Raw genomic sequence first — 13,695 nt, forward strand, 5'->3', positions numbered from 1 at the left:
CAACCAGGCACATGTCCACTAGATATGGGTTATCCTCCATTAAGCACGGGATTAAGTGTGATGATGTGGGGATAAGCCTATAATGGTGTAGCACGCAAATCAGTGGAGTAGACAACATGTGCTAAATGAGGAGTGCAGATAACTGTGTTGTCATCATGACAACTTAGTGAATGATGCGTACTCCTGTGTTGTAGACAGCATGTGCATAATTAGAGTTGCGTAACTCAATGAGAGTTCACAAACTCCTAGGTATCTCATCTAAAATAATAATAAAATAATGCAAAATAATTAAATAATGCATTAACCTAAGTAAAACTTAAGTGTAATAAGTAGTAATGTAATATAATATATATATAATATAATATAATAATAATAAAGTATAATATATTATAAACTATAATAATATAATATAATATAATACATTATAATAATATAATATAATAATATTATTATATTATAATAATATAATATAATATTTTATATTATAATATATATTCATGTAATATAATATATATATATAATATGATATAAAAATATATAAAATATAACATAATATTTCAAAGCTATATGTTATATGTTATATATGTTATATCTTATATATAAAATATAAGATATGCGGGTGATCGGATATTCGATATCTGTAACATTACATATTTAAAAAAGATCAGACCCGTAGGCCCTTATTTCTCACATTTTGGGGGCCAGTATTAGCACGCGATCGGATATCAGATATAGGATTGGATATCGGATATTAAGGTTTTTTTTTTGTTTTTTTAACTAATTTTTAATCTAAATTTGATAGATTTTAGCATGATTTTGTTTGTTTTAGTTGAATCTAGGGTTTTTTTTGAAAAAAAAGGTTTAAATTAAGGTTTTTTTTTAATATATATTACGTTTTGCAATTCAATAGGAATGGTTGATCAAAATGATGACACTGAGGTAGGGAATAATATTCCTTGTAACCCCCCACCAAACAATCTAGTACCTCCACAAAATTGTCCACCAAATGATCCTCTACCCCTTCAAAACCCTCCTCGAATCGAGGATTTGATAAATGAAAATCTCACTGAGTTGAGAGGTTTGCATAGAACATATAATAATGTACCCACATTGGCTCCTATGTTATCCACGTTAAACACCATAGTGGATAACATTGAAACTCTTACAAACCAACAAAATGTCGCTTTTCATTGGCGTGATCAAATGCACAAGATATTTGATGATGGTTTGGATTATGATGAGGTTGTGGCCCTCAACATAAGCAAAGACAATTTGGCCAACCTTTTTGCAAACCCAAAAACAAGTTTACCAATTGACCCAAAAAAATCCAAACTATTGATTAAATGGTGCACAAATGATGCCATACGTGCAAACTTTTGGGATCGTTGGTGGATGGTCTTTGATATCCCTCCACATGGAAATTTAGACATACCATTTTATTTCCTTAGGAAATTATATGCTGAATTTGTGTTGAAACTTAAAGTGAACTATTGGAGCATGAAGCCCAACATGGGCTTAAGACTAGAAGCTCCTCAAGATAGACCCTCTTCCTAGTAGAAGAAAGCTGGCACTTTTGTCGCCCCCACTGATATCTCCCCTCCTCCTCAAGTGTAGCATCCATATATTATGATAGAGGCTAGCTCTCAGACTATCAGAGCCATTCATAGGCTGAGTAGCCTAATGATATCTCAGGCTAGGTCAATCCTGCATCCTCGTGTTGATGATGCTAGTGCTAGTTCATTATCGGCTAGCTCATCACACGTTTGTGTGCCTCACACTTGCATTACATGCAAGAATATTTCCTTGAGTCCCGTAGGTGATCTTCCTGAGTATCATTTTGTATTAGACAAGGATACACCAGACACACACATAGAGGCTATAGACCCTGATGTGAGAGAGGAGGGGAATGTAGAGGCATGGACTCCTTCGGTGTTGGTACGTGTATATATTTTTTTATTATGACATATGTGATTTAAAGTTAATTTTTACAATAGAGTAATTTTAATTTTTAAGCCATATTGACTTTTATATGTATGTGATCTTCATTCATGTTTAGTTGATGACCAAGGAGGAGCTCAGACAGATTGATGATGCCATGCTCTTGACCATTTCATTTGGCCTTGAGACATCTACGGTACATTATGTTTTGTTTGCATTTTTTTTCTATTTGATATTGTAGCATATATGGTTGCTAATCTTTCTTTTATCTTGCAGGTAGCACCTGTCTCAGAGGGACAAAGTGCGGAGGGTGAGCCAGCACTCATTGACAAAGGAAAGGTAATTAAGTGCTTTCTATTTGATTAAATATCGATGCATTCTTGTAAAACTTTTTTGGTAATCCCATTTAATTACATTCTTTATTGTATATAGGGTGTCACTACTGGTGATGAGCTTGTACAGATTTTGCATCGTAGACCATCAGGGATTTCCATTCGCATTGAGAGCCCTATTGTATGTATAAGTGTCATTTATTTTTTATTATCCTTATCTTCATAAATAAATTCAAAAATAATTTCTGTGATATTAACAACTACTATTTTGTATCTCATAGGAGACTCCTAGTGCACATGAGGTCCAACGGGAGAGTTTTGTAGATTTGATGACATGGCCACTCACTCCTGAGGAGAAGCCTACAATAGTAAGTTGTAGTTTGAATTCATGATTAAATATGTTATAAATTTAGCATGCTATGAATTATAATTTTATAGTTTAAATTATAGATTTATCTGACAAAAGTATTTGAAGATATACAGCCCATAATCAGAGAGGTACCAACATTATCGAGAGCATACAAGAGGACTCCTGACTGGCGCAGGAGGTCAACGAGAGAGGTATTTATTATGAAATTTTGATAATATTAATCTCCATTACAAAAAAGATCATTATGCATTTGAGTAATTCAATGTTAGATATGCAGAATCATATAAATTTAGTAGTCTAACTTTGGGTTTTCCTTTTTTGTTTATGTAGGAGGCATCTGATCCACCTAGTGCAACGAAGAGGCTGCATTTTGATCATCCACCTGCACCCTAGGATAGTATAGTTTTCATAGGATGCATTATGAGACATTTTTAGATGGTATATGCCACATTGTATACAGAAACATTGATATTATACACGTTCTAATGGCATGATCAGCCACATTTTGTATATGGATCTATGTATTTTGATATATATTTGAGTACTTTGTCTATGGATACATGATCTTTGATATATATTTGTGTAAAATTTTGTCTATGGATACATGTATTTTGATATATATTTTTTTCATTTATGTGCACAATGATATACATATTAATTTAGTATATAGTATTGTTCAATTTATCGTGGATCATGTGTATTGTTCATGTTTATGGAATATCATTAATTTTGATTATGTTTGTTATATTCAATTCAAATGCAATAATTTTTTAATAACATTTTAACAACCTTTGTTATTAAATTTGGATGCAATGTATAATTTGAAGTGCTATCATGACATAAACACACTTGTTAATCTCCTACACAAGGTTCAGATAACCCCAAATCTGATTCTAAACTCCACCTTCAACTTTGAAACTAACTCTTGGCTTCAAATCTAATCTCAACATAGTTAAGGACTCCACTCCTTAGCCATGGATTCTATCCCCAACCACCAAGTCATTCATAGATTCATAATCTTTGATAACTAGCACTTCACTTTGTTACTATCCTCATACTAAAACTTTTCAATTTCAACATAACTTCAAAATATCTCAAATTAAGAGACTTGATTGGATAGTTCATTGATAGCCCTCATGAGCTCTGAGTTATTTTAGGCCTCAGCATCACCATCCTATAGCATTCAACAGTTTATTGATAGCTCTCACCAGCTCTAAGTTATGACCCTCAAAATATCAACCTCAAAATGCACTTAGAGCACCTTGGAGACTCCTTGGTATGGGGTGGTTGCGGACGATGGTTGGTCTTCGTGGCTAGAACAAGGGTGTCACTAAGGTTCACTCACCCACCTAGAGCTAATGGAACTAACAATTTGATGCCAAGATCAACAGTTTCAAAGTTACATTGTGGTGCACCTATGAACTGATGCACACTACGAGTTTTGGCATTAAGCAAGATCGCTATGCCGAATCCAAACATAATGTGATCTCTCAAAAATGATATACATTATTTTAGGTCTCAGCATCATCGTCCTGTAGCATTTGACAGTTCATCGATAGCCCTCACGAGGTCCCAATTATGACCATCGAAAGATCAACCTCAAAATGCACTTAGAGAACCTTGGAGACTCCTCGATACGGGGTGGCCACAAATGATGGATGGTCTCTATGGTTAGAACAAGGGTGTGACTAGGGTTCCCCCACCCATCTAGAGCTAATGGCACTGACAATTCGATGCCAAGATCAACGATTTCAAAGTTACGTTGTGGTGCACCTATGAACTGAGGCACATTGTGAGTTTTGCCATCAAGCGAGATCGTTGTGTCGAATCCAAATGGAATGTGATCTCTCAAAAATGAGATAGGTTATTTTAGGCCTTGGTATAACTATCCTGTAGCATTTGACAATTCATCAATAGCCCTCACGAGCTCTAAGTTATGACCCTCGAAAGATCGACCTTGAAATGCACTTAGAGCACCTTGGAGACTCCTCAGTACGGGGTGGCCGCAAATGATGGATGGTCTCCGTGGTTAAAAAAAGGGTGTGACTAGGGTTCACCCACCCATCCATAGCTAATAGCATTGATGATTCAATTCCAAGATCAGCGATTTCAAAGTCACACTATGGTGCACCTATGAACTAAGGCACACTGCAAGTTTTGGCATCGAGCGAGATTGTTGTGTTGAATCGAAATAGAATGTGATCTCTCAAAAATGAGATAGGTTATTTTAGGCCTCAGTATCACTGTTATGTAGCATTTGACAATTCATTTATATCCCTCACAACCTTCGAGTTATGACCCTCATAAGATCAACCTCAAAATGCACTTAGAGCACCTTGGAGACTCCTCGATACGAGGTGGATGCAAATGATGGATGGTCTCTATGGGAAAAACAAGGTTGTGACTAGGGTTCATCCACCCATTCAAAGCTAATGGCACTGATGATTCAATGCCAAGATCAACGGTTTCAAAGTTACACTATGGTGCACCTATGAACTGAGGCACACTGCGAGTTGTGGCATCGAGCGAGGTCGCTGTGCTGAATCCAAATAGAATGTGATCTCTCAAAAATGAGATAGGTTATTTTAGGCCTTAGTATCACTATCCTATACCATTTGACAGTTCATCAATATCCCTCACGAGCTTTGAGTTATGACCCTCGAAAGATCGACCTCGAAATGCACTTAGAGCACCTTGGAGACTCCTCAAAAGGGGGTGGCTGCAAATGATGGATGGTCTCCATGGCCAAAACAAGGGTGTGACTAGGGTTCACCCACCCATCTAGAGCCAATGGTGCTGACGATTCAATGCCAAGATCAATGGTTTTAAAGTTACATTGTGGTGCACCTATGAACTGAGGAACACTACGAGTTTTGGCATCGAGCGAGATTGCTGTGCCGAATCCAAACAGAATGTGATCTCTCAAAAATGAGATAGGTTATTTTTGTCCTTAGTATCACTATCTTGTAGCATTTGATAGTTCAGTGATAGCCCTCACGAGCTTCAAGTTATGACCCTCGAAAGATCAACCTTGAAATGCACTTAGAGCATCTTGGAGACTCCTCGGTACGGGGTGGCCAAAAATGATGGATGGTCTCCGTGGCCAGAATAAGGGTGTGACTAGGGTTCACTTGCACATTCAGAGCTAACGGAACTAATGACTCGATGCCACGATCAGTGGTTTCAAAGTTACGTTGTGGTGCACCTATGAACTAAGGCACACTACGAGTCTTGGCATCAAGCGAGATCGTTGTGCCGAATACAAACAGAATCTGATCTCTTGAAAATGAGATAACTTATTTTAGGCCTCAACATCATTGTCCTATAGCATTTAATAGTTTATTGATAGCCCTCATGAGATCTGAGTTATGACCCTCAGAAGATCAACCTCAAAACTCACATACAGAACCTTGGGGACTCCTCGGTACAGGGTAGCCACGGATGATAGATGGTCTCTGTGGTTGGAACAAGGGTGTCACTAGGGTTCACCCACCCACCCATAGCTAATGACACTAATGATTCAAATAATTCTAGCCGTTAGGAGTTAGATTTTGAAAAGTTGTCAAGAAAATTGCAAAAGTTGCTAAGCAACTTTTTGCAATTTTTGCGCTAAGACAAGTTTTATTGAAAATTTCATTTGCAAATAGACTCTACAAACTCCTAGGGACCCTAATAATGTTCTAAACATATAGACTTACCTAAAAAATATGGAATTTACCAAAAATCCACTTTATTGGACCAATTGATGGCCAAGGCTTATATTTGCACCATGGGGTCTTGTGTCCATTACAAATGTGGATGGTCACAGGGAGATCATTAGATCCATCCCTAGACCTTATTACATCAAAAAAAGAAAAAATGATTAGGTGCTTTGTGCTAGTGTTTCTTGTATTTCATAAATTTTAAAATATGGAGTTTCCTTCCAAAATGTTCATGTAGCCATTACATTCAAGATCTGAATTTTCTAAAGCAATAAGCTAAATTTTAAGTGACTTATAGAATGTTTCAACTTATAAAATGACTTGAGATTATTATGAGACCTTATTAGGACCTATCTAATGACTCACTTACCCTATGCAAATCTAGACATTACTAAAGTTCAAATCTCATGGTCCTTTACAACTTTTCAATATGAAAGTCTTTCAAAACATTATACAATATTATGACTCTTTATGCTTTCAAATGCCATGATTGGTTGCAAAATGGAAGAAATCAAGTATTCTAATTGTTCATCCGTACTTTTTAGATTTTTTTTGTTTGATTAGTTTGATAAAAATAGTTTTAATAATCATAATGTCAGCTTTATGTCAAATAAGGAAAAAACCAAATTTGTAATAAGATATCTGCAAGCAATTATCTTTCATATAGTTATAAATGCTCTTAAAATTGTCCTTATAGCCTTGTATCACATGCAAATATGATTTGCAAGAACTTGTTCAATATCTTCCTCTTATAATTCCTTACAAAGAACCTACCAAAATACAAATTAGAATATGCAACTAATTTAACCTGTCTTTTTCATTATTACAAAAACCATATACAAAAAAAAGTTCACATTTTACATCATAATACATCATAAATCTTAGGAATTCTCCCCAATACCACCCCCCCCCCCCCCCCCCAACTCTTCATGATGTATCTACATTCTAATATCATAAAAAAATTAGTAACTTATTGTATTAAACAAGACAATCATCAGTTCATTGAATCATTATGAAGAAAATAACATAAGAAGTAAATATACCTAGTCGAGTGTTCCAATAGGGTCCTCTCTCTATTTTAGGGTCTCCAATAGGGCTTCATGATCAACATTAGCAATAGTAAAATGTTCTTTTACTTTTGGTCTCCCTTGATGCTTCAACAACTTTACATTTGTTGCTATAATAAGATGCAAATATATGAGAATTATTTTGTGATTCTAATAGTCTTCGAATGCAGGAATTTTATTCCTTCTAAGCATGTATGTCTATAGCCATATTCCAGCGACAATCACTGAACGAGTAGGATATGTGAATCCATCATCATCTGTGATTGGTTGTGCAAGTTTTTGTTTATCTCTTACAATACGTGCTAACCAATAATCAAATTTCTCATCATTCTCTTGTGGTGCAACCAATGCAAAGACATGTCTTGGCTAAAGTAGATCTGATAGATGGTTATGCTCAAGTAAACTTTCCATGTCATCATTTCTAATAGAGGGTATGATAGACAATGGAGAAAGATAATGTGGAGCCCATGTTTCTACCCACTCACTTGACTCACAGTGATCCCAATCACACTGAAAACAGCTAGGACAAAAGCAAGCTAACTATTGTGTCCAAATGATCCATGCACTAGAATCAAAACTCCAAAATGAATGCATTTTTGATGAGTCTCTCACTATAGCACAATCTAATCTATCAGCTATGGACCCTTCCTTAACCAACCAAAAGAACCTACGTACTACTGAATCAAGAGTCTCCCCTGTGATAATGTTAAACTACACCAATCAACAATGTTATGAGCATCAAGAAGCTCTGCTACTGAAATCTTCAGTTGCTCCTTGACTAGAGCTCTCTTCACACATGCCCTCGCTCCATCATGTTCCCCTTTTCCATGGCCGAACTCAAAAAAACTCCAACTATGAGGCACCCCTCTCTCTACGTGCATCCTAAACAACCAATAAAACATGTGAGCATTCTTGAATTGACCTGTACAGTTATCTGACCAAATGATATGTCTATCCATAACAATTGCATGCTCATGTAAGAAATCAAAAAAATTCTTGAAACAATGTTGCACAAACTCATGAGAGCGAGATCTATCATCACTCGTATAAAAATGATACTCTCTAATAATCTTATGATTATCTTCCGCACTATCAAGGGCATGTCTATATGTTATGTGAACAAAAATAGCAATCTGAATAGAGTTGTAATACTGAGATTGTGTCTCATTTTGAGGTTACAATGTGTAGTTCTCAGAAAAATCAACAACTAATATAATAGTGCCAATGGAAAAAGTCTCCTTGCACATTCTAAATTTTTCATCCAACCATTGAGACCTATAACTATGTCTTACATACTTGTAAAAAAGATTTGCCTTGAAATCTGAAATAAAACTAGCCACACTAATATCTTTTCCAACCAATTCACATCTAGAGCTCTCACCTCCACTATTCAATGTGTATTTCACCATTTCATATACTCTTTTTTTCACTATTGTCTTTCCAAGATCTTGTTCGCACCCCTATGGAAACATGTGTCAAACTTGGATAAGCCACCACATTCTGAACACTTCTCATTTAAGCAAGAATTTCTATAAAAGAAAGAACAATCAACTCTATGACATAAAAGTTGATCTAGCAAGTCTCTTGATGATTTTGGAAGCTCAGTAGCACCACAACCCTCCAAAATTTCTCTACTATGCAAAGTAGAACGGATGGAGCGTAATATTTCATAGTGCATAGAAAACTCAAAATGATATTTGCAACAACATGTATTTTGAATTTTGAGTGGCAAACAATAAAATAGCTTCAAAAATTCAAAATCCATTTGTGATATATAAAGACTTGGATGGATCTCTTTAAATTGTTTGAACAACATACTTTGACTTACCTCCAAACAGTGTTTAGGATGTGGTGTGCAGTCTCTGATGCCAATTCTCAACTTTAACATGTCTTTAGCATTGGGTGATACTCGTGAGTTAGAGTGCCAAAATTGTGTAATTTCTTCCTTCACATCATCGGATAGCTTCTTATAAAAATGTGGAAGTCTCCCACCAAATGCCCATGTTTCATTTTGATGAAGATCATCAATTTTCTCTCGTCGACTAAGTGCTCTTCTAAAAGTAGTACGATTTAGATTCAAATCAATATAAGTTTGTCTCATATATCTACCCTTTCTCAAATGATGACTTACCAAAGAGGTTGTAATAACCCTTCGAGCAGCTCTTTTATCCTTCTCCCTATTATTTTTCCCAATGCTATTGAGAGCACTGAAAAGATTCTTAACAATAATGGCATTTCTTTCCAAATTTTTATTGACACGAATCTTCAATTTGGAAAGCATAGCTCTCATCTTTTGCATTTTTAATAAGTGCATGAAAAGGTGACATTGCTCTACAACTGTCTTGTTGCCGAAAAACATCTAATATAGTCTTGAAGCCCATAACCGAATGGTTCTTTCTAATTTTTTCCTTCCAAACTAGTAATAATCATTTCATCAATTTCAATTATCGATTTTGGTGTTTTAGAACTTCATGTCAATTATAATTAGGAGATATGTAACATTCTTGTGCATTAGATTCTTGTGCATTGTCATTTTCGACATGGTCAATTATGTAATTTAGATTATGACTTGGTAGCATTTCATCTTCAAAATTTTCATTCTCTAAATTTTCAATTTTGGCATTATTGTTTTCAATAGGTACATTTTCATTCCCCAATTCTACATATTCATTATCTGACTCTTTGATTTCACCTTCGACTAATTCATCGTCAACTTGACTAATATTTAGCATACCTTATCTTTTTCTTCAGTGTTCCATTTTGTCTCTTTCCCTATATGCCGCAATGTCTTCATTGGACATCTTCTTTTTGCATTTATCCTTTCAATGATTGATGTTCCCCATTTAGATGACAAATTCGAACACCTAAGGTTATATTTTTGAATTTTTTTTTATTGGTTGGTCCCCAAAATGCACTTTTTTGCAAAACCCGTTAAAACAGAATGAAAAAAGTGATGTTGTTGGGTCTGCAAGGATAGGGATATGTTGAAAATTGGTGCCAGGAAAAATTTGATATCAGATATCCGATTTGATAGCGAATATCCGATTTGAAATTGGATATCCAATTTTCTCCAATGAGATTTGGAGGGAAAACAGCCGTTGCTATAATAGTATTAATATTATAATAATTATTGGAGGGAAACCGATTTTGGTTTATTAGTATTAATATATAGTATTAGACCTATAAGAGTATTAATATATATATATATATATTATTATTATAGCTATAGTATTAATATATAGTATCAATATTATTATTATACCTATAATACTATTATTATTATTATTATAGATATAATAGTATTAATATTTAGTGTTTATTTATATTATTATTATTATGCTACAATAGTATTAATATATATATTAATACTATGCCATAAAAGTATTAATATATATATTATTATTATAGCTATAATAGTATTATTATTATTACTATAAATATAATAGTATTAATATTATTTATTTATTTATATTATTATTATTATTATGCTACAATAGTATATATATATATATATATATATATATATAAAATTATAGCTATAATAGTATTATTATTATTACTATAGATATAATAGTATTAATATTTAGAATTTATTTATATTAGTATTATTATTATTATGCTACAATAGTATTAATAGTATATAAATATGTCATCATTTAATGGGTCAAAGGGGGTCATAGGTCACCCTATGACCCCCTTCGACCCATAAGAATGATTCTAATATGTCTCTAGGGGTCCTAGGACCTCTAGGGACATATGTCATCATTTAATGGGTCAAAGGGGGTCATAGGTCACCCTATGCACCCCTTTGACCCATATTAACCATTCTAATATATGTCATCATTTAATGGGTCAACAAAGGTCATAGGTCACCCTATGACCCCATTTGACCCATATGAACAATTCTAATATGTCCTTAGGGGTCCTTGGACCCCTAGAAAAATATGTCATCATTTATTTGGTCAAAGGGGGTTATAGGGTGACCTATGACCCCCTTTGACCCATATTAACAATTTTAATATGTCCCGAAGGGTCCTAGGACCCCTACGGACATATGTCGTCATTTAATGGATCAAAGGGACCTATGACCCCCTTTGACCCATATGAACAATTCTAATACGTCTCTAGGGGTCTTACGACCCCTAGGGACATATGTTATCATTTAATAGGTCAACAGGGGTCATAATTCACCCTGTCCTAGGACCCATAGAAACATATATCATCATTTAATGGGTCAATGGGGGTCATAGGGTGACCTATGACCTTCTTTGACCCATATGAACAATTCTAATACGTCCCTAGGGGTCGCAAGACCCCTAAGGACATATGTCATCATTTAATGGGTCAAAGGGGGTCATAGGGTGAACCTATGACCCCCTTTGACCCATATGAACAATTTTAATGTCCCTATGGGTCCTAAATGAATCAAAAGGGGTCATAGGGTGACCTATAACCCCTTTTCATCTATTAAATGACGAAATATGTCCCTGGGGGTCATAGGACACCTAGGGACATATTAAAATTGTTCATATGGGTCCAAGGGGGTCATAGGTTGACCTATGACTTCTTTCGACCCATTAAATGATGACATATGTCCTTAAGGGTCTTAAGACCTCTAGGGACCTATTAAAATTGTTCATATGGGTCAAAGGGGGTCATAGGTTGACTTATCACCACCTTTGACCGATTACATGGTGACATATGTCCCTAGGACCCTTAGGGACATATGAGAATCGCTCTTATAGGTCATGGGGGTCATAGCTTGACCTATGAAACCCTTTGACACATTACATAATGACATATATTTTGTTCTTATAGGTCAAAGGGCTTCGACCCATTAAATGACAAATTATGTCCCTATGGGTCCTAGGACCCCTAGGGACATATGTTGTCATTTAGGACCCTAAGGGACATATGTCATCATTTAATGGGTCAAAGGGGGTCATAGGTCACCCTATGACCCGCTTTAACCCATATGAACAATTCTAATATGTCCTTAAGCGTCCTTGGACCCCTAGGGACATATGTCATCATTTAATGGGTCAAAGGGGGTCATAGGGCCCTTTGACCCATATGAACAATTCTAATATGCCCCTAGGGGTCCTAGGACCCCTAGGGTCAAATGTCATCATTTAATGGGCCAAAGGGGGTCAAAAGGTCAACCTATGACCCCCTTCAACCGATAAAAATGATTCTAATATGTCTCTAGGAGTCCTAGGACCCCTAGGGACATATGTCATCATTTAATGGGGCAAAGGCAATCATATGGTGAACCTATGACCCTTTTTGACCATATGAATAATTTTGATATGTCTTTAGGAGTCCTAGGAACCCTAAGGACATATGTCATCATTTATTGGGTCAAAGGGGGTCATAGGTCACCCTATGACCTTGTTTTACCCATATGAACAATTTTAATATGTCCCTAGGGGTCTTAGGACCCCTAGGGACATATGTCATCATTTAATGGGTCAAAGAAGGTCATAGGGTGAACCTATGACCTCCTCTGACCCATATGAACAATTCTAATATGTCCCTAGGGGTCTTAAATGAATCAAAGAGGGTCATAGAACCCCTTTGATCCATTAAATGATGACATATATCCTTAGGGGTCCTAGGACCCCTAGGGATATATTAGAATTATTCATACGGGTCAAAGGGACCTATGACTCCCTTCGACCCATTTAATGATAACATGTGTCCCTAAGGCTCCTAGGACCCCTAAAGATATATTAGAATTGCTCATATGGATCAAAGGTAGACATAGGTTGACCTATCACCCCCTTTGACACATTACATGATGACATATGTCCCTAAGAACCCTAGGGACATATGAGAATCGCTCTTATGGGTCATAGGGGGTCATAGGTTGACCTATAACTCCCTTCAACACATTATATGATGACATATGTCCCTAGGGGTCCTAGCACCCCTAGGGACATATTTCGTTCTTATGAGTCAAAGGGCTTCGACCCATTAAATAATGACATATGTCCCTAGGGGTCCTTGGACCTCTAGGGACATATGTCATCATTTAATGGGTCAAAGGGGGTCATATGTAACCCACTCTGACCCAAATAAATAATTATAATATGCCCTTAGGGGTTCTAGGACCCTTAGGGACATATGTCGTCATTCAATGGGTCAAAGGGTGTCATAGGTCAACCTATGACCCCCTTCGACCCATAAGAATGATTCTAATATGTCTCTAGGGGTCCTAGGACCCCTAGGGACATATGTCATCATTTACTGGGTCAAAAAGGGTCATAGGATGAACCTATGACCCC

The sequence above is a fragment of the Cupressus sempervirens genome, chromosome 8 (assembly GCF_028749045.1).
Source record: "Cupressus sempervirens isolate cs-2001-9-10 chromosome 8, ASM2874904v1, whole genome shotgun sequence".
Taxonomy (NCBI): domain Eukaryota; kingdom Viridiplantae; phylum Streptophyta; class Pinopsida; order Cupressales; family Cupressaceae; genus Cupressus; species Cupressus sempervirens.